Raw genomic sequence first — 23,463 nt, 5'->3', positions numbered from 1 at the left:
ATAACGCTTTTAGTTTCGAGTCTCCATTTATCTATCGCTCTTTGGATTACGTGCACTGCAAACGATGCTTTACTGTTATACGCGGGTGGCGTTCTATATTACTGTAATTAATTATAGCAAACAATATCTACATATATAATATTATTAGTAATAATAATAATTGAAAGAAGCCACCTACAAACCGTGTTCTGCGAACACGTTTCTCAAAGATCTAAAGGTTATAATATTCTATATTACGTACAATACTTAGCTATACTAGAATAATAATAATCTTTAATCATTTAATCAGCTGTATAAGGATAGAATACCAATATTATAGTATATCTACTTATATTGTATAGCAATTAGTAATTTTTCATTACTAATAACATAGTTGGCACATAGTACAAAGCATATTGTAATCACTGATTTATAAAATACTTCATATTTTTTGAACGGTTTCATTTGAATACAAAGTGTAAAACGTTTTCATATCGAAGTATGAACTCAAATTAATTTGCTTCGAACACAGAGATTAAAAGCCAGAGACGGTTATTAAATTTCGTCTTTATATCAAGTAATATAAGAATTTTTAATTTATTTTTATTGTATTTAAAGATAGTGTCCAATTTTAATTTATAATATTTAACTGATACTCTTTATCTTCAAAGAACAAATAATATATCGCATTTATTGAAGTGAATTATTATTTATGTTCAATTTCAGTATCAATTTTGAAAAACGTTTAGCATGTAAATATTCAAATTTTACCTCTTTAATAAGAAATAAAATAAACATTCATTTTATCGTTGGTATTTCTTTATTATAATTTATAACACATATTTCTCTCGTCTTTGAGGTAGATTGAATATATTCATTTCATTAAAGTGTAACCAACTATAAAAACCAATAATAAACGCGTTTTCTTATCAGTACATATTAATATAATATTTAGCATTTATTCAATTGATTTAAAAATAAATAAATAAAATAAATTTATTGATTTAATACAATAATATTATTATCCAATCAATGAAATCCATAAAAAACCAACAACAACAAAAACCAGTCAATTACTTCAATATTTTTGTTTATTTTATTTAAAAACTATTCATATTATTGTGTGGACAATAAACATGTTTAATAATTGATAACAAGAATTAAATTTTCGTCTATTGGATGATAGGAGAGAATTACATTATTTAATGAAATGACAGCCAATGGGTTAAACTCTTAGTAGTGTTTACACCTAAATTTTAGTCGAATATAAATATATATATATATATATGTATGTTGTTTTTGTGTGTGTGTGTGTGTGTGTGTGTGGTAATGATTTTAAACACATACAAAACCCTCTACTAAGTCTCTAGGGGTTGTGTCTGTAGGGTTTAGCAAGTTCCCTGTACCATGTTCAAAATATACACATAATAAAGCTCATAGGAGCTTAAATTACAACTTTGATTTACCGAATTTTAAAATGAAAACGCGAATTGACTTAAAATGCCTAGCACATTAAAACTATCTATTTACTCATAATTATCATCGAAATAGTTTACTTAAATAGTTTTGTTTGTAAACAAAAATACAAACATTTAATATCTGATTATTATTAGTGTATTAAGTAAAATATTAACATGCTTACAATTTTAAAACCATATACGTTGTCATTTACTTATACATATAATATAGAATTAATCAACACTCTGATAAATAATAATGAAAAATATGATGTTAAACACTAGTTTAAAAGTAAAAAACAGCAGTTTTGAATAATTGTGTTCATAATACGAACACACTTTTTTGTCTGAAATCCGAATAAAATAATATCGTTTTTTGTTATAGCCATTTGTTTCAAGTTTTATTTCAATGTTGTCACGCATCATAAAATTATTATAACATAATATAATATGACTTATAGATATTTTTTACTGAAGCTTTAATTTGTAGTGAAGCAATGAATTTATTATGTATTGATTATATATTGATATGTGTTTTTTTAATTTTTTTTTTTTTATGTGTCGTTTTATTTTGTAGCAGAAAAATTACCTTAAATTTCAACTTTAATATCTTGTTTGGTAAAAAGTGCATCTAGTTAATATTTTTGGAAATAAAAAGTTAATAATTCCCAATAATTATCTTAATAATTGGGAAAAATAAAAGAAAATAGAGAATTTAACTAGAATTTTCACGTAAAGACTAGGTTTTATGAAATGTTCATACATTTTTTAAGCATTTTCTATACATGATAATGTTTTTTTCAAAAATTGCCGAAAAACAATATATTTTGCTTAATTAAAAAGCAGACATTTTAATACAAATTTTGTTATAAGTTATAATATTTATTATTAACTAAGTTTAAAAAAAATTGAATGTAGATTCACTTTGGATTTTTGTTGAGTGTTTGAATTTAGAACATAGACAATTGTTATAAAACATCATAAAATACACTTTATAATATAGGCAGTACAAATGGCATGGTATAAGCTTCATCGATTTTTGTATGAAATAAGTTATCAATGAATTCATGTTAAGCGTATAAAAATTACAATGACGAGATACACTTGACACTTGACAGCTACTGCATATTAGAACGATTAACTACTTCTTACAATTTACTTTACACATTTTCTATTAACCATAATAACGGTCATAAACTATTAAATATATCTAAATATATAAGTATATATAATAAAAAAATCTAAATATATAACATAACAATTCATCAATATTCATCGAATAATTTTAGTATTTTGCTTTAAATTATATATTATGAACAAATATTCAATCAAAATATTTACAAATTTAAATATGTCTTTTGATGCTAAATGCAGTAATTATTTTTAAAGATCTATTCTTTATATTTAACCACATGTGATAAAAATTATCGCGTTTGCTATTTAATTTATTAATATTATATAAATATGTTATATACATTATTAAAATTTCGTGTACTGTAGTTTTTTTTTTTGTTATAATATAAATTATTTAAAAATAAACAAACATTAAAATACTCATTTAGTATTTTCAGATAGGTACTGTGATTATAATATATATTATAACCGAATAAAGCAACTACAAACAAAAAATATCTATTTTAAAGATAATAAATTAAGTAAATTAAGCGTAATACAATACCACAGATATTTAAAAAAGTATTTATAAATAATTGTAAATATTGAGAAATCAGAAACAAAATACAAATATAAAATAATTAGTCATTACTTTTGTCTTGTAATTTAAACTAAAAATACAATATAATATGTTATACTTACTCATATTATAACTTTGGAAATTAATAACACTGTAGGTATAGTTTTATAGCCCAGGTAGTAAATTTAAATGACTTTTAATTAACAAAATTTGACAGTGCTATAAAACATAAAGTTTATAATCCATTATAACCGTCATCATCACAAAAGGTATCAAAGCTTTATATAACAGCAGGAAATGTATTAATGTAATAGTTACCATTTTAACATTTTTCGTGAATGTACAAAATGCATAAAAACCAATGGTCACAGAAAGGTTTTTGGTCACATTATTTTTGTTGTTCTCCACTTCTTATTCAACATAATAGAAGACTTTAGTGAAATTAAGTATCCTAAACACTTAAAATATAATGGAGCATAAAGATTTTTTTTAAAAAAAAAACCCAAAGAAGTCGTTTTACTGTGTAGAGGTTTAGAGTTTACCTCTGTTATGGATTCATTCAATTTGAATTCAATTAAATCACAATTCTTACGAAAAACAAAAGAAAAATTGTTGATATACTTAACAGTATTAATTTATAAGTATATCTTATTATTTATTTATATATTTACGAGATTTTTATTATTATTATTATTATTATTATTGATGTGATAACCGGTAGGTTAATTTATTAAAAATATTGAATCAATAATAACAGTCTTAAAGATATATTTAAATTATATAAGAATTTCACAATGGTATCTTGGAACTTGAAGAATATTCGGTAGGTATACATAGTTTAATTTACCTGAAAGTGTAAAAAAAAAACTCTCTGGGCAGATACAATAGTATATTTGTATGATTAATTTCATAATGCTTGCGGTGGTCTATGTGACCAGAACAGTCCACCGATTTTGATCTGTTTACGAGTCCCGCTGTGTGAGTGATGTATGTTAACTCTTCAACTTCATGTTTGTCAAATAAAACACATTATCATAAAAAATAAAAGACCTCGTGTTACCACTCACCGTTCGCTTTGAATTGACCTCTAAGATGGTCAAAATAAAATAAAATTTGGTCGATTTCGTGACCGGTCGTCTTTTACAAAAATAGGGGGATGAAAAAAATAAATGTTTGTAATATTAGAGTTCCAAAAATTTAGGTTGCTTTTTATTTTTTATTAGTCTAATATGATGATGATCTACTATAATAATAGGTATGTTTCATACTTTGTAGAAGTAATAGGTAGGTATCATTTTATTTTTATTTATTAACTTTTTTATATGCTTTTAGGCATTTTTGAACTGATATTATTTTTTTTTTGATTAATATTTTATTTTATAAAATTGTTATATCATAATTCTGTATTTACAAAAATGTATTATTATACCATTTAATATAATATCCACGTGAATGGATTAAATATTTATTTTATCTATGGTATTGGTATAAGACAGTCATACAGATGAGAAATTACATGTCATAGACTTCTGAAAGTGTTTAGCTATTTTTCGTTAATCGTTTCACAAATCTCAAGTACATTTTCAATTTAAATTTATATATATAAAATTTTGGAAAAATATTTATTTAATTTGTTATAAAAGTACCGAAAGTTAAAATTTCTTATTTCACACTGCTTCTATTTAAAAATTTGGGTATTATATATTTACTTATAATAATTTAGTGTACATGTTTAGGTGAATGTTGAAATTCATAATCATTATTGTCTATTTGATAAATATTGACATGACGATAAATAAAAAATACCAGTGTTCAATAATAATATGTATATATTTTATATTTAAATACAAACAGAGTCAATTATTGTCAATTAAAAATATTGTTTTTCAATTTAATATTATTTGTTACACACAACAAACTGTCTTAGATTTTTGAGTTGCAAAGTTTAATCCGACGCTTTTGCAATCACACTTTGTTGATGAACATTTTGTGATGGCGTATGGCTAGCGCGCGATGATATATATACCTAATTTTATGAATCATAAATTCTAGAATAATTATAATTTAGATTATACTTAATTTTAGTCCCTATCCTTAAAAGTTCACTACTAGTGGTGCGAGATTTGGATGAGTAAATGTTAAGTTGAATATAAATATAAAAATAATTTAACGAATCAAAATCATGGTATTCAGGAAACGTTGTGAAGTTAAGCAAACATAAATAATATATAATATATAATAACAGAAAAAAAGTATTGAATATTTTACCTGCATGACTCACTGTACTTTAGTCTGATGTAGTAGTATAGAAATCGGTTCATAGTATAGACGAAAATGAATCACATTGTAAGACTTGTATTTATTTGGTTTCTGGTCTTGGCTTCTGTGTAAGCCTTTTACCATAGTGGTTTCTGATGAGTGATGACGTATTACTCTTTTAATGGTGGAATTTAGAATTTGCTTTGAGAGAGGATTACATTTTTTTACTAGAAAACTGTAAACTTTATGTCTAGGCCTGAATTTAAATGCACTTAAAACCACACAAATATGATCTAAAAAAAATAGCTATAAATTACCTTAAAAATTTCATACATATATGTTTTTTTTTTTTATAAAATTTGGTATTTCAATTTGGAATTTATAAATAAGGTATAATTATTATTTATAATTTTATTAAAAAAAAAACTGAAAATGGGAAAATTGACTTGATGTTACTATGATGTTGACACGTATATGTTTTGGGGCAATATTATTCTTTCTAAACATACCAATATATACATCAAGATTTATGTAAAATTAAAATTCTAAGTGAGTCTATTTTACTTACCGACTAAATTTTGAACATTGCATTGAACAGTAATATATTGTTTAGTATATTCAAACACTTAAGATCTTCTATTATCCGGAAGAATTTGTATAGTATATTGAACAAATATGGATTAAAACCAACAATATGACCCAATAATGACAAAAATGCTCTAAAAATGAAAAAAACATCGAAATATGCAAAAAAATACAAAATAAATATCTTTCTTATAAACAAATTATATCACCCCCTTCCAAAAAACAGCCTTGAAGTCAATTAAGGACAAAATCATTTATAATATTATAGTTGGATTACTACTAAATTATAAATATTGCAAAATATTAATAAAATTATTCTCAGAAAGAAGATTGACACTCTCATCCAACCCTTAATTATTATGCCCTTGTACTCTTTTTACAATAATTTCTGAACATTCGACGAGTGAGTTAAGGCGATGGGTTTTACAGAACAAGTAGGACATTGATGGTAGGTATATTCGAAAAATTATGTTCAATTATCCTGTTTGTCATGACGTCATTTACTCCGTTTAGAATGGTTTTTTCGCATTTATTGAGCATAATTAGTTAAATTTTTATGAGTAAAGGTGGTGGAGGATAACGAATACATTATTGAAATATTTAGCCATACTATAGGGTGAAAATATTCTTGTGAAGTGTGTCTTGTGGAATCGTAAACGGTTTTGTTCAACACTCCTTCAATGTTCGACACAAGCCATGGACACTCCATGTGACTATCATGACAGTATGCCCAAAAACATGCGTATAAGTTCTCTCTAATAATTATAATAATAATAAAAATAATCCCCATCAAAAACCCAAATGTTAAAAAAAAGTTGGCGTTTTAGACCACTTAACAATAAAATCCAGCCTATAAAAGAAGGGATATCTACATTGTAGCCAAGTCTAGTCTTTCTTTAGTCCAGGGATTCTCAAACTTTTATAAACACTATACCCATTTTTATCAATAAATTTTTTTGGGTACCCCTTCTTAGTTACTAAACTAAAATATATATAAAAAAAATTTAAAGACTTACATACATGTTGGCCAGACTTGTACCCCTTAAAAAATTTGAGTACCTCCCCGGGGTACGCGTACCACAGTTTGAGAAACACTGCTTTAGTCAATAACCTCACTTCACTCTTACTCTCATAAGCAACAATGATCTTTTATTTTTGCTTAACACTTGGCAAGTTTCTCAATTGGCCTCTTTTGCGCTGTCAACACCTGGCACTGAAACCCAAATACGAACTTCATTTTTCAGTGTAGACATTTTTTTAATGAGGCATAAAACAAACTTGGCATAATGTAAATATTACTATACTTTGTTAGCTTGACTTATTTAGTTGAGTGGTCTTTAAATTGGCCTTTTTTACAGTTAAATTTTCGATAATAGTTATTATTATTAAAGGAAACTCAGCACTAATTTTAAGATTTTTTTCTATCCATATAATATCTCTGTGTAAACTATTATGTTTCTACCCATATAGGAAATATCTTAACATTTTAATTATGAACCAGTGAGTCAGTAGTAACAATGAAAACTTTGAAAGTCTCATACACTCCTTGTTAAAACGGCTTAATATTATGGACTAAATTGTTAACATTATCTTAAGATATTTTGGCTTAATTAATGTTTCAAAATTTAAAAACAACGGAAGTGAGGAATTAGAAATACAAGGGTAAAATAATAGAGTGAATTGGTTCATATAAAAATATACACTTTTTGCTTAAACTTAACCTGGAGCACTGCTTCCATGCTCTCACATATAATATGACTAATTTGTTTTTAACTTAAAAATACTCAAAACTAAAGAAATATGGGCATTTTAAGTGTATAAAATTATTTCAAAAAGCATTGAAATATTCTAAAAACGATATTGTGTCTAGAAAAAATTCTACGATTATATATTTTTTAATTATAATTAAAATACCAAAAATGTAATTTAGTCGATTTAAGTTAAAAACTGGTTTTTTTTTTAATGGTTTATCTGTTATTATTTTAAGATTGCTTAATCTTTTTGAAAATCGATTTTTTTTACTTTTAAGTTTTGATCTTCAGAGTTCAATCTTGATTTAATTGGTTACCATAAATTAATTTTAAATATTGAACATTAAAGCGTTTCAATGATAAATATTAATTTTAAAATAAGTTCTTAGATAATACAGAAGTTAAAACAAATAAATTATTATTTGAAAAATGTTATTGTGAACACTAAACAAATATAAATATTAATATTGTAATAAATCGAATTCAGATTAAGTTAGTAAATAATCATTTATTATTAATCAATATGTATTTAATATTTATAATATATAACTATTATTTTGTAATACGTGTCTTATATTAATATTGTATTTAAGTTAAACCATAGTCTATATATTATTATTATCAACACTATATGTTTTTGTGATTAAATATCTTATATAAGTACGAAGCTATACAGTCATTCAAATTAATAATGATAAATATTTTTTTCCTCTTACATACTGAATGAAGCCGGTCTGTCAAAGTTTCAACATTGTCACTAAGAATATTTTATGATATATTTTTCACCAAAAATATTATATTTATTATATTATTAATTTATAATAATATATATTTATATAATATTATATTGTCATATATAACTCAAAATGTAACAAGTTTCAGTAAATACCGTAAAACGGTACAAATATGTTTATAGTATAAATATCTTACAATAATTTAAAAGCAGCATTTCGTGAAATTTATTAAAATTAATAATAATATAATAAACAAACATAGTAGTTTTAAGTTCCCACGAATGTTTTTACATTATAACAAAATAAGAAGTTATATTATTATTTATGGTTTACAAAATTAATTTCGTCTGAATTTGTGGTTAAAATATGTTTTTTTTTTAAATATAATAAAATATCAAATATTGTATTACTATTTTTATAAGAAGAAATAATTATTTTACGAGTGACTATTGAATGTGAACTTTTAAATTTTAAATGCTCATAAAAAATTAATTTTCCTTTCCGGTAGAATTTTTTTGTATGTAGTACTGGGAATTTTTAAGTTTGATCCTCTCCAAAGTACAAACAAGATCCAATTTTATTATAAAAACATTTTTATGAAAATGGAAGCATTTTATTGACAATTTTTGTATATTCATCGAAAAAAAAAAAAAAACATCCTTGAAAATTAATACATTTTCATCACTCCACCCATGATCTAAAATATAAAAATCATAAAAATACAGGATATAAGATAGATCATCATTAATATTTAGATAATTATTATACATAAATATTAATGTATCTGCTTAAAAAGTACGTAATAAAAAAATATCATTCCGATTAGTTTATTAATTGTGAAAGTAATGTTTTTAAATATTTCTTTAAAATACAAACAATTTTATTGCTATATTAATCGTTGTAACATTCAATTCATTGATGATAATATTCGAAATGATTTATTTTATTTGGTTGACAGTTAAAAAGGGAAAATCCAATGTCAAATGCATTGAGCTTCCACATTTTGATTTGACATATTTGTCAGCCCGTCTGGAAATGAAAGGGTCCTCAGGGTAAGTTTTGGAGTTCAGTATTTTCTTCAATAAATTGAATAACGAATATAGTATAGATATAGTTTAAAATGTCATAAAGGTTATTAAAAGTAAATATTAATTATCATGCTGGACAAACACAATTAAAGTATAATTCATTATAATAATACTAGTATGATGAATTAATAATTAATGGAAAATGTATACTTGATTATAAAAATTACCATAACATGGATTTAGATGAATACATTTGACCACAAAATGATTTTCAATATGCAATATTTTATTATACGTATTTACACGTCTTACTATGCAAATATAATGTATATTTTATTTTATTAATTGTCTTAACTGGATACTTCATTTTAAAATTAGCCCCAAAAAATGCCCTCATAATGTATTATGGAAATCGAAAACTAAAAAAACAACAATTTAAGTTCTAATGTTTTTTATTTCAAATAACTTGGAAACTTTTAAAAACTGTAAATTTAATTACTATTGACTTTTGGAGTAATTTAAATTTGAGTAGTAACGTTTTATTGTGAAGTTAAAGAACTTTCATTGAAAAAAATTTAAGTTTGTGATTAATATGTTGATAATTACTGCTGAAAAAAATCATTTTTGTATTTATACAGCTTGTTAAGTAAGTTTGGTTTATTTAACTAACTTAACGTATACAAATATACTTTATTTTAACAATTCAAATTTCAAATCATTAGTTATTCTGTTATCCATGCATTCTTGTTTGATTTTAAAATGCACAATTTGTATTTTTAAATCTTAATTAATGTCAGTTATATCAATTTTTTTTCATATTTTATCAGTCAAATATTTACGGACATTCAAAGAAAATAATAAAATATTATTTCCAAACAATGCAATTATGTTACTTCTAGAAACAGCCACTTAATATATTTTTATTTAGTTTAATTCAGTTAGGTTTTGGATCAGTTAATAAATAGTGTTTTGCAAAATCGTGAAATAATATTATCACTAAAATAATTCCTAATACGAATAAACTTGTTCAACTTAGTTTCTGATTATTTTATTTTATAAATTATATATAACGGGCGATGGAACAATAGTTACTAAATATATAACTAATTTAATTCAATAAACAATTAATTTACATTTATAATCCAGGAAAATTAAAAAAATAATAATAAAGATTAACAAATTAAACTTAACATATAGTGTAACTGTAACATAATTCAATTACGATCAATATCAAAAGTGACTAAAATGTGGGATCGTCGTTACCCAAAGGACCATATAGTCAAGCGGCTGGTTTCTAACGTAGTTGGTGTTATGTACAACTACAAGAACAACAAAGTGAACTCAGGACCTTGTGGAACAAGAAGGAATTCTAAAGTTTACTTTAAACAGCAAAGAAGGAGTATCTATTGAACCATCAATTAACCTGCGTAAGAATACTAATTAGTTTTAACACACCAGTTAGCTAAGGTAAAGTAAAACTGAACGCGCGCATAACTGGGTAGTACATAATAGTTATGCGGAGGAAGGTCTATTTTCAGAATTTAAACTATAGTTGACAAAAAGCGTTTTTGGACTCGCTTTAAATGGTAAGAATCAACTAACGCAAATGGGTCCCAGAACACAGCTCCATATAATAAACAAATATTATAATATAACGTTAAGACTAAAAGTGGAGCTAGAAAATAGGATTAATTGTCTTAAAACCTACTATTATAAGTATACTAAAACTTCATCTTCTGTGAAATAGTTTACAATATTTAATCCTAATTCCTAAGGTTTAATACACACCCTTCTGCTATATTTAAAATTAAAAAGTAATACAATTATATTAATTTTTTTTAGATTGACGCATGGCTAAAATATTGTAGTGGTTCAATCTTAAATATTGTTAACATATTCCTACGACGTTTAATAATATATTATAGCGTTAATATATTCAATAAATTTAAGTTTTTATTTTTTTAATATCGTAATTTATTTTTATATATTTTATTCGTTTTTTATTTGTAATAAGGCATCAACTATATTATGTTAATTTCTAACTTTATTCAATAATTATAAATAATAATAACAATGCTTATTATCAATATTTTTTTATTATTTTAATATAATGATATTTTTATTATATTATATTATTATACTTTAATATATTTATACAAAACAAATACGGAAGCGAAAAGTTATTTTAATAAAATTGATTTATTTAAAATTATAATTCTAAAAAAACATTGTTTTTAAAGTTTTAAGAATCGAAATTAATCGGTTGTTTTTGCGTTATTTTTTCTATCTTTTTTATTGTAGTTTCAAATATTATGATAAAAGAAATATTGTAAATCAATGTTCTTATCATATAAATGTATTTAAATATTTTCATCGATTGAATTTTTAAATTAATATTATTATCTTTTTGACATAAATTGTCGGTTGATATTCTATTAGATAAAAGTTAACTTTTAACCACTCTGCACAGTGTTCACACGTATTATTTTAATGGATATAACTGTATGCTACAATGAAGACGGTCATTTTCAATACCACTAAATTATACGATAACACCAACTCGGTAGAAGGTTGGCTAATGGCTACTCTAATAACTATTTTTCACTTACCTAAACCTTGAAAAATCGACCACTATACGGGAAAAACCCACAACTAATTTCAAATACTATTGAAAAGAAAATGCATTTGAAATGATAAGGCAATATGCCACAAACGAAAACGTCTAGTAAACGAGAGGATTTTCATTGTAAGCCCCGATCGCCATTAAAGCTACTGGTGGCCATTCAAACCAAAGACACCGTTTGTTGATAACTCGTAATCGATAATATACGAGCACATTTCACTTCGACAGTCACTTATTCAAACTCCTTCAACCAAAACGCTTTAGCTTACAAGACTAAAGAAATGAAGAACTGAATACCTACAAAATACCGATTACCAGAGAACGAGACCTTCGATATTGCATACAAAAGCTCTCACCCACGAAAATAAGTAGACTTCCAACGTAACTACAAAAGCTATCACTTAAATTGATTTAATAGCTCAGCACTAGCTTCCGTATACTTTTAGTGCTGCACATGATAATTCTTCAGCAGTGACGTCACTCGCCGAAGACTAAGTATCAGAAAATAACCGGATTTACTAGGTAAACACGTATAGATATTTAAAGACTTACGGACCAATTGCCGAGGAATAATACCATCACAACTTTTCGACGATCAGTGTATAAAATAGTAATTTTTAAGGGCTATTTTTTTAGTTTAGCTAAACCCATAAACCAACTTGCTTATTTAAGTCTATCGTACGGGCTTACTGTGTAGAAAATTGTCACATATTTAACTAGTAACTTCTACGATATTAGCTCCATCCATAATAATTATAAGCTCCACAGCGTCTAGCCAATTCTGGGGGACAATTTTCGGGACTATCATCTATTAAGGTACCATCAGCCAGGACAGTACTATATGTCTCCGAAATGTGCATGTACATTGTACATGTGATTAAAACAATAGAGCACCGGAATACAGTGTGTAGTAGTACTCCGTTTCAATGAATTGATAAGTGTTCGAGGCACTGGATGGATCAGAATTGTAAATCTGATTTACAGGCAAATTCTAGTTTTAATTGCATATTCAAAAGTGAAATATTTTAAGCATAAAAACTGAGAATTTAATTATTTATAAGTGCCTAAATAAAAATTAGATTAGCTGAATTGTGGTTAAAATAATGTTGTTTTACAATATCATTAATAATTAGGTAAAAAAAATATTTTTAAAAAAAGACAATACTTTTAGAAACAATGGGTGTATCTTCATACTAAACTAGATTTTCTTGTATAAATATGTAAAAACACGTTGTAATGTATGAAGATAATGGTATTTTTTCTCTTAGCCTTTATTAATTTCAACAAAATGTTAAAACAGTACATAGGTCATAATGTTACGTATAAGTGCAAATTTTAAATTTATCAATGTTCATATATTATGTTATTGGTCTTTGAAGTGCATTCAAAAGTCATTAAATGCGTGACGAAATGTGTCTTTAATATGTTGATTGTGTGATTTGCGATAGCCATAAATAAAAAAAATCTGAGCACGTACACGAAATACGACCAACTTAAATCATTGTAGTTTTTCGTCTTGAAAACAAAAGCACATAAATTATTGAAAATTTCGTATATTTACGAGGTTTTTCAGTACATTGTTAACTGACCTTTGGATTTGGTCTTACCCAGCAGAAACTTTTATATTTTTTTTTTCTTTACTATCCCACGGTCTCTTTTACTCTCTACCTCTCTGACACTATTTCTCATTCTTTCTCTCTTTTGCGCCGACTTCCTCTCTCATTCGATCTCTGTTTCACTCATCTCTTTCTCGTATCTTTCCATATCTACTTCTATCTCTCTCTATCTTTTATTTTTCCTTCTTTTCGCATGGAAGATTGATTTTTCAATTTCATAACAATACCGTGTTGAGAACTGATAATTTTCTTACACACCAATTTGTCATATTTACCGGATGCCGTACAGGTTTTCTGATTTCCTTTATAAATCAATGTCCTTGTTGAGATATCTTACTCATGATTTGTATTTAAATAAACATAATTTTTAGAATTTAAATCACTTTTTTTTGTCATTTGATACTATTTCCAACATTAGAACTTCTAAAAATAAAATGATTAAAAACGATATCACACATCATCAAAGGAATTATATTTAACTTTTATAAAGTATATTATGAAAGTAAAGTTAATATATAATTATTGGTAAACTGTGAGTGTGAATATTTGATTCATATTTTCAAAAATTAACTTTATTTTATCGTGTATACATGTATATCAATGTATTGCAATAATAATACATTGTTTTTTTAATTTAAGTTAAAAATCTATCTCAAGAAGATTACATCTTGCTCAAACATATAAAAATAAGACTTACAACACTATAATGAAAAAAATAAGAATGTAATCGATGCTAAATCAAATCCATAGTAAGGGAAATCATAAACTCGATATATCACACAACCTCAAATTAAAAAAGAAAGAAAATACTACTCTAAATAGATTATGTATTACCAGCTGGATAACTCATGGTTTTCTGATGCCTAAGAATGTCCCACCCATAGTGAAACCTGTGGAATCACATTAACACCTTTCAACAGAATACCACAAATACTCAAAAGAATTCAAGGAAAGTAAAATATTTTAACATCTTAAACGAAGCCCATAGACCCATACCCAGAAAAAATTCGGTTATGAAAAATATTGTATATAGCTAATGACTATATAAATATTTGACTAATTACCTATAGATTTAAAATGTATTCACCACATCATCCATAACATACGAGTATGTAGCTTATAAATATAAACAATTAATTTTGTTGAATGTGGAAATATGTATTGTAATAAAAATACGATAAGATGGATATTCATTTAATTGAAATAGTAAAACGTAACTTTAATTACAAAATTACTCATAATATAGGTACTTGTATTATATACAAAAACGTAGAATGATAAAAACAAAAAACAGCTGCTTAAAGATATTCAAAATTATGAAATAATAAATTTGAAGATGAAAAAAAAGCAAAAAGGGTATAATGGAGTATTATTTCAAGGTGAAGAGAAATGTCATTTCATATTTTATGTATATTTTTTATTGTAAAAAATACCAATACAATTGTTATTGTTTAGTTAAAAATATAAAAAAACCAGATAGAAAATAAAATGTTTTTTTCTTTTCTAGGATCTAAAGATGCGATTCATATTGGATACTACAAGAACGAACTAAGAGTAAGTTCTTAATAATTATATTATTATTTGATCACCGCTATTAACCGTAAATTTTTACCTTATTAAAATAATCAATATTTCAATATAATATATGTATATTAATACATTTAAATAGTTTAAGCTAAGAGCATATTATTGTATATTGATAACTATAAAAATAGTAGGCACAAATACAAATATAAATGTGACATATCTAATGATATTTATAAACATACATTACCTAGTCACTTTTGGTAGCATATTATAACAAATACGTATACACAATACTTATATTTTAATAGTCTAGAGTAATATTATTACGCATAGCTAAATCATTTTAAAGTGTTTGTAAGGTTTATAACACGAAAAATAATACATGAGTTTTTGTTGTATTACACTATAATTTTTTTTAAATTTAAAAACTTATTCACTACACAATGGTTTAACTAAATTAATTAATCAAAGAAAAATATAATATAATAAGTATTTATTTGTATTATTGAAAAAACAGCATTGCTGTTTAAACACAGGATTGTTAATAAATACAAATATTGATTCATATTATACCAATTATACCAATATTACACCAAAAATCGAAATGTAATTTGGTTGTTTTATATAATTTAAAAAATTACAAGCCAAAGAATTTAGTATAGATAATTCAATTCAATCTTTGTCTTCTATTCTTAATTTAATCATTTTATACAATATAGTATATCATAATAATTTATAATTTAAAGGTGGATAATAATTAAAAAAGGTGTGGATGATTAGGTTAGGTGAAAATATAAAATGTAATCTTTTCAAATGTACAATTATATGCGTATGTTTTAAATTAATTTTTAAAAATTCAAATTGTATACATTTTGTATAATTTTCAAAAACTAATTATTTTATCAACCATTATGGAGTGTTAGGTACCTATTTCTTTTAGTACAAATAATAAACATAAAAGTTTTTTAAAAGCGTAAAATCCATATACACGTAATAAACGTACATACTTAAATAGTAAAACAATGAAAACAATTTTAATTTTAAACTTAATTATGTTTAACTTATTTTAAATCTTTTTTTTGTTCGTTTTTTTTGAAAACATTTTAATTCTTTATTATACTATATACAATTTACACATTAAAATCATAGTTCAGATTTTATGAATTAGATATCAATTTAATAGCATTATTAAGTAATGATATTCAATGGGTCTGAAGATCTAAAATCCTAAATATTAATACAGAAGTATTATGTTGATCGATAACCATATGAATTAAAAGTTATTTTGTTAGAATAAGTATCGTAATAAATTCTTCAATGGGCTATTTATTTTTCGTGTTAGTATTTACTATATAATTATTTTATTGCATATCATTATATGCATGTATAAAATGTATTGAGATATAATTTTATTAATGCCTGGTAAAAGTGTACAACTCTATAAACGTATCTATTGTAATTATCCGTTCACCATACCTCGCCATAGGTTACCTAGACAGTGCCAATATTATTAGGGAGAAATAGTCAATACATGCATGTATGCTATATTTTTTCAAAAATATTGTTACCCCAGTGTATTTTTTTAAAGCTGGTTTATGATACGACTATATAATGATATTATGATTAAGAGTACTAGGCAAAGTTCATCATTCGAAATTTAAATCATACAGAAACAAAATAATGGTTATATATTGATTAGATACCTATGTACTGTAACAATTAATACAAAAATAATCGCCGTTGTAGAATGAAAAACATAGAATTATGTAGACAATAAAAAAAAATATTCATAACTTATGAAAGATAATATACAATATTTTTAAACCTCAATATCACCGTATATTTGATTGACCTACTTGGGAAAGTTTACTCTAACCTATATATATATATATATATATATAGGTATTATGATGATAAAAACACTTAAGTAGTCTTTATTAATCATGATACTTTCAGGAGATTTTTTTTTTAAAACGATCATCAAAAAATGTAGTTTTGAAAATTATTAATATCTTTCTTTTATGTTGATTTTTTTTATCATGTTCTTTAGTTTCTTAAAAGTTTTCTTTGAGTTTATTAAATAGTTTTAATAATAATACACTGAGGCAAACACATTTATACTCATAAATTATACGTAAATGCGGTACATATATATGACAACAATAATTAACTGTTTTCGATCATACTACGTCATCGCTTTAATATCAAATTAGTAGTCGAACTAAATCTATGCATTTTTGTTTACACATGGTTTGTAATGTTTGTTGACGACTTTATCTAATGATAAGTTTGACACTACATTTCTGTTTCACTGGTGACAAGCATATTTTGATAGCATATATTAAAAAAAAATGTATTTTATTAATTTTTTTTACTATAGTAGAAAACAGACATGTATATGAATATTATGAACGTTGTTTTTAATGTATAATTAAAAGCTACAAGAGTAAATAAAAAATCAAAAATAAATAAACTACAATACAACATTCGAAATATGGTAGCTTTTTAAAAATTAAATATGTATGTAGTACAATTATGTTTTTAAAAATATATTCTTTTAAACAATATTTCTTCTTAAATTATTAAATACAAATTTTCGTATCCTAAATGTTTTTAAAATATGATTTATTATTATCTTACTAGCTTAAACACATTATATTAATAAATAATATAAAATTATTTCCAAACAACAATATTAGGTAACTATATTTATTTTACTATCATATATTTATTATTTATATTTTATACATATCTAATAGTATTAAGTATGTGCACATAAGATGCTTTGTAATAAATATTATTGATAAAATATTAATACCTATCTGCATAAATAATTTGAAATGAGCGAGAGGAGCTATAAGAAGAGACCAATTATTCCATTTGATGAATATTTTAATTACCCTAGAGCGTGGAAGAAATTATTTCGATAGGTATTTACACCATTGTCGTTTTGTACACTTATTAGATAGGTACCTACATTAATAATGTGTTTAAAATATAAGGGTAAAACTAATGGATTTGATAGGAGGAGTGCTTTTGTATGGTATTTTATGTATGCATGTTTATGATTTTAGTCTCGTTTCATCGTTTGCTGTGTATAATGCTACCAGGTCATTGGTGGAGTAAAATACATTATATTAAAGTTGTTAAAATGTATTTCAATATATAATTAATTGTCGGTACACTCGATATACGTAACTAAGTGTGCTTTATGCTTCTAAATAAATTAACATCAAAATATTCTTGTACTTCTGCGTTTGATATTAATATTCTATCTCCGATACACTGTTTCAGGTATTGACAATGTTTTATAGTTGCTAATATGCACCATTTTTATGCGGCGTAAGGTTTAGGTATATAATATATCTGATAACGTTGTACTATTCAGTATTATTCGTAAAATGTTACCATATATAATTTCATATTGCATTTGTAATTGCAGATCTCTGGGGTTCTAAGTGATATCAGCAAAACCTTATCACAAATTTATTGTAAATAAGTGATAAACTCGGTTTGATAAAAATATACTGAAGCTCACACTCGATTAAATTAATTTTAAATAAGGTTATCATTAGTCCACGACCAGAAAAAAACGGTACTGATACATAAATATGATGTCGAACTACCACCACCACCTCCACCTCCACAACCACCACTAAAATATCGCGATTACAGCTGCGGGCCAGTCTTCTGCACACCGTCCAGCGACGTTTGCGGTTGTGCTGCAGATCGCGGATAGACGGTCGGAAATTCGTTTTTGCATATTTCATGTCCGTTTCGATTCCCTCGGCAGAGTAATCCGAATTTAATATTTTATCCGTCGTCCCGGCTACGCCACCGTCACCGCGCTGTCCACACACCGACCATATAATACACCGTTGTTCCGCGAGCGCTGATAAAACATTCTCTCTCTCCTCTCTCCGCCCACGGAGGCTACGGCGGCACATCGGCCCGCCGTTAATTCGTATACATATATACATTACACGAGTAGGTACACGCGTTCCTCGTGCGCACATCAATTATTCACGTAAACCTCGAATTTTCACTATTAATATTCGCGACCTCTGATTCTCGAAAACCGCAGCTATATGTGTGTATATATATATATATATATCATATGCTGCCTCTCTCTCTCTCTCTCACACACACACACGCACACTCTTTCTCACTCACACCGTCACCCGTCGTCCCGTCACAAATCCCAGTGGTGAGTCGCATACCTTTATACAACGTGTACTGTAACGGTCGCCACTCGGAACGCTACGGTCGTATCGGCCAGACACCTGTATCAAGCCGCAATCGTAAGATGTAAAGACCGCCGCACTGCGCAACGAGCTTAATATTAATATTATACATTTTTTACCTAGTTATACCTATGTTACTTCAGCCATGGGAAAATTTGAGACTACTAAAATATTTAGGTACTACAGGTACGGTACAACTTGTTTGATAAAACTCGTTATGAATCTTACTTTTTTTACTCGTTCGTATGTCGATGGATTACAGTAGTAGATGATAATGTTATACTTTATTTTTCACTTACGTTTTCGAATAATATGATATAATTTTTAAATGATATATATACATGGCACTCGTTTAAAGGTTACACATATGGAGAAAATATATGTAAGTACCTAGCATAAATAAAAGTACATAATATGTATCATAAAATCGTGTCGTAAGAAATGGAGAATCGGAAAATAGAGAAACTTTATCAGATGTACCATTTTAAATCTTTCACAAAACGCGGATAACGTTAAATGTGAACCTTGTGTAGTGAGACGGAGAAAATGATTATAGCTGCAAGGTAGAAATGTCATCTTCGCACTTCGCAGAAATGGTAGAGAGACTGCATACAGGCATAATACTAGTAATACTACTTCCATTATATTATGAGGTTGGTATTGAATATTGATGTAATATTTACTGTGATATTCGATTCGTATTCAGATTCCTATTTTATGCACAAAACATAGTTTTGTAATACTTTCAATTACTTATGAATATATTATTATAAATCTATAGTTTTTTTTTTCAAAAATATAAAATTAGGGTCTTGCAAGATAAAAAAAAAAAAAAAACCACTCATCTATATAATATACACTATTTATTGTACGGTTTGATGAGGTTTGGTGAAACGGATTTATCTTGTAGGTATCAGGTTATACATTAATAATATACAGAAATAAAATATATGTTAATATAACTAAAAATTTTTAAAAAAAAATCAACAAGTGTTTCTAGAACAAATATCATTCTATTCGAATGTTATACTTGACTTTGTAGTGAAATCAAGTAGAAATGAATAAGCTATATTTAATAGATTTGCATTTTATGACATTATGAGATTCCTGTTTTTATTTATATAATTGATGTCTTGATAAAATAGTTCATAATATTGTCTTACAAAGTAGAGTTCATAGAAATAAATTAATATATTTTTGTTTAATCAACTACCTATATCTATAGTTATTATTTTTATTGAAATGTTGATCGAGGAACTCTTTTAAAACCTCTAACTATATAGTTATATAAAAATAGATATTGTTATTTGGTAGTTTTGTATCATAATAAAAATAATCTAGAAATTATAATTTCAAAAAAATATTTATACATACACAGATTTCCCCCCCCCCTAAAAAAAATCGATAACAATTACGCAGGTGCTCTTGTATTTTTAGTATATTAAGTAATTAAGGTATAAGCTGTAACCATGTACATAATATGTGTATAATTTTCAATTTTTTATTAATTATATTATTTATAATATAATTACCTTGATTGTTTAAATATATGTGCGAATAATTTATAATGATTAACTCTAAATAACTCTAATTTGTATGACTAAATCATCAAAATCATCATTTTTTAACGAAAAATAAATATTTATTAAATTATAGTTATATTCAATAAATAATAATAATAATAATAATACGATATAAAACATTAGTTTTTTATACCTACGTAATGGTGTTTAAATGAGTTATAAATATAGATCATCAGTATATATAATGTTTGATTAAACTTCATTATTTTGATTGTAGTCTGGAGATAAATAATATAGTTTAGTCAATAGATATAAAATATTAATTAATAATACATAATTTTATGAACAACAATATCTCAATTCTTAAAATCCTCTATTAATTTAAATCTATTTTAAATCCCTCCTCGCCACTGCCTTTTCAACTCTCATAATAACTATCACGCCGTGAAGTTCCATCTTTGGATGGTTTGTCCAATTAAGTCCCCTGTTTCTAAGATAAAAGATAAGCTAATTAAGTGCATTATATTTTATTTTACATTATTTTATTTTATATTGACTTATTACATGACTTGTGTTTACTGTAAATAATAATTCTTAATTTAAAAAAAAATGTAATTAAATCAAGACTTAGCCAATTATACTTTTTTTCAGCTGTTTATATTATCTAAATAGTCAAATGCTTTGTGAGTTAACTTTGTCAATATTATTCTAAATATATCAAACTATAAATTGGTTGTATCTTGTATATATATATATATATATATATATAAATATGCAAAAGCAATTACTTAAAAACATAAAAATTAACATTCAATGTGATACCGTTTTAAATATGTTTTTAATATGTATATTTAAGTTATTGCTTTGATTAATTATAACACTGCAATCCTTTATTCTTAAGTTACATCAATATGTTGTATACTTACATGCGTTATTTCTTTGTAGAACATTTGTAATTCTAACAAACATTAATTTCAATGGTTAGGGAACAAAATTAAGGATTTGTCTTAATTAGTATCCGAAACGTAACACAAGTAAAGTTACTTAATTATTTGTAAAACTTTAATACGATTAAAAGCCGAAAATTTACTAATTCACTAGACTTAATGTTGTTTAATTTTAACTTCTAAGTTACTCAATTAGTATAAAAATGTACAGTATAATAATGTTGTTTTTAATAAAATCATTATTGTGCATATAACTTTTCGAAGAAGTTTGATTATCAATATAAACTCAAATTTCACGCAATACTAGAGACTTAAACTATTATATTAAAATCTAACTTCAACAAAATCTGTAAATGCACGTCAATCGTTGTAAGCAGATGGTTAAAGGTATTTTTTTAGGTTGCATACGAAATGAGTCCTAATATTTTTTATATTAGTATGATACTGAATTATTTTAGGTACTAAACTAGCTCTTAAATAGTTTAGGTAGACACTATACAGTACTACACTAGTTGAGTCTTGGATTGTTGATGATGCTTATGCGATATTCAAAGTGAAATATCGACATATGCGTTATATTATTTATCAGACGTTCATGATAAACATTTAACGATGATACAAACATCAATAAACAAACGCAATGAAATCGAAATTTTTTAATGTCACACTTTTACGTTACCTATTTATACATTAGAATAACTCTGTTCTAAAAAATACAAATAAAAGCTTCAAATGTATAGGTATACGTCTATACTTTATATGCATCCAGTTATGTTTAACGTCGCACCGATTACCTTTAAATGACAATACTTAAATACCAATAAATGTCTAAGAATCAACTAGTGAACTAACATTTTCAGGAACTCATTTAGTTTAATACACGTGAGCGTGTATTAATTATTAGCTATTACTATCAACAGATTTATTATCACTTTATTGTTTATCATTTATCATAGATTAATAACTAGTAAAATCATAACAGTATTTTTTATGGAAGAAAATATCCATTATCCCTCTTATCCCTCTTGCACAATATTGCAGACAATTAAGAATCTTATGTTGTATAGTATAATAATAAAAATAGTATACAATATATAACATTTCGAATTAGAGGATAAATATGCCTTAAAATTATATATTATTGAATTAAAATATATTTTCTGTATAATTATATAGGTACCTAGCACCCTTTTTATATGGGAAGTTATTTTTTTGATGGTTTACGTTTTATACAAAAATTGTTTGTATTTTATAGAACTAAAATATATATTGTTTATACATCGTACATAGGAAGATTAAACTAATAGAACAATAAGATTATAATATTCATAACAATACGAGCGGAAAACCCGTCTGCGAACAATGATATTATACCTAGTACCTACTATATTATTTGCAGCTAGTACTCGTATTATACTACACGTCTCTTTGACGAATCAAAATTATTTATTTATTTATTCGTCCTTTTTGAATCGCTGTGTTCTAGCTATGTTGAAT

The 23,463-nt window shown here is 25.4% G+C and overlaps 1 protein-coding gene across 4 annotated transcripts in view; it reads left to right on the top strand.

Moving 5' to 3' along the window:
* The window catches only part of LOC113561286, a 104,538-nt gene that overhangs the window by 5,325 nt on the left and 75,750 nt on the right, over positions 1 to 23,463 (top strand). For 3 of the 4 annotated variants that reach the window (XM_026967612.1, XM_026967615.1, XM_026967613.1), the window contains one exon: positions 15,233 to 15,279. The gene's annotated coding sequence lies outside the window, so the exon portion shown is untranslated. Of the gene's footprint in view, positions 1 to 9,416; positions 9,511 to 15,232; positions 15,280 to 23,463 lie in introns of all 4 variants that reach the window. The other variant, XM_026967614.1, reaches the window with a different exon arrangement.

This window comes from Rhopalosiphum maidis, chromosome 1 (genome assembly GCF_003676215.2).
Source record: "Rhopalosiphum maidis isolate BTI-1 chromosome 1, ASM367621v3, whole genome shotgun sequence".
Classification (NCBI taxonomy): Eukaryota; Metazoa; Arthropoda; class Insecta; order Hemiptera; family Aphididae; genus Rhopalosiphum; species Rhopalosiphum maidis.
Note: the sequence above shows the minus strand (reverse complement) of the source record. Positions and strands in the feature narration are given on the sequence as shown.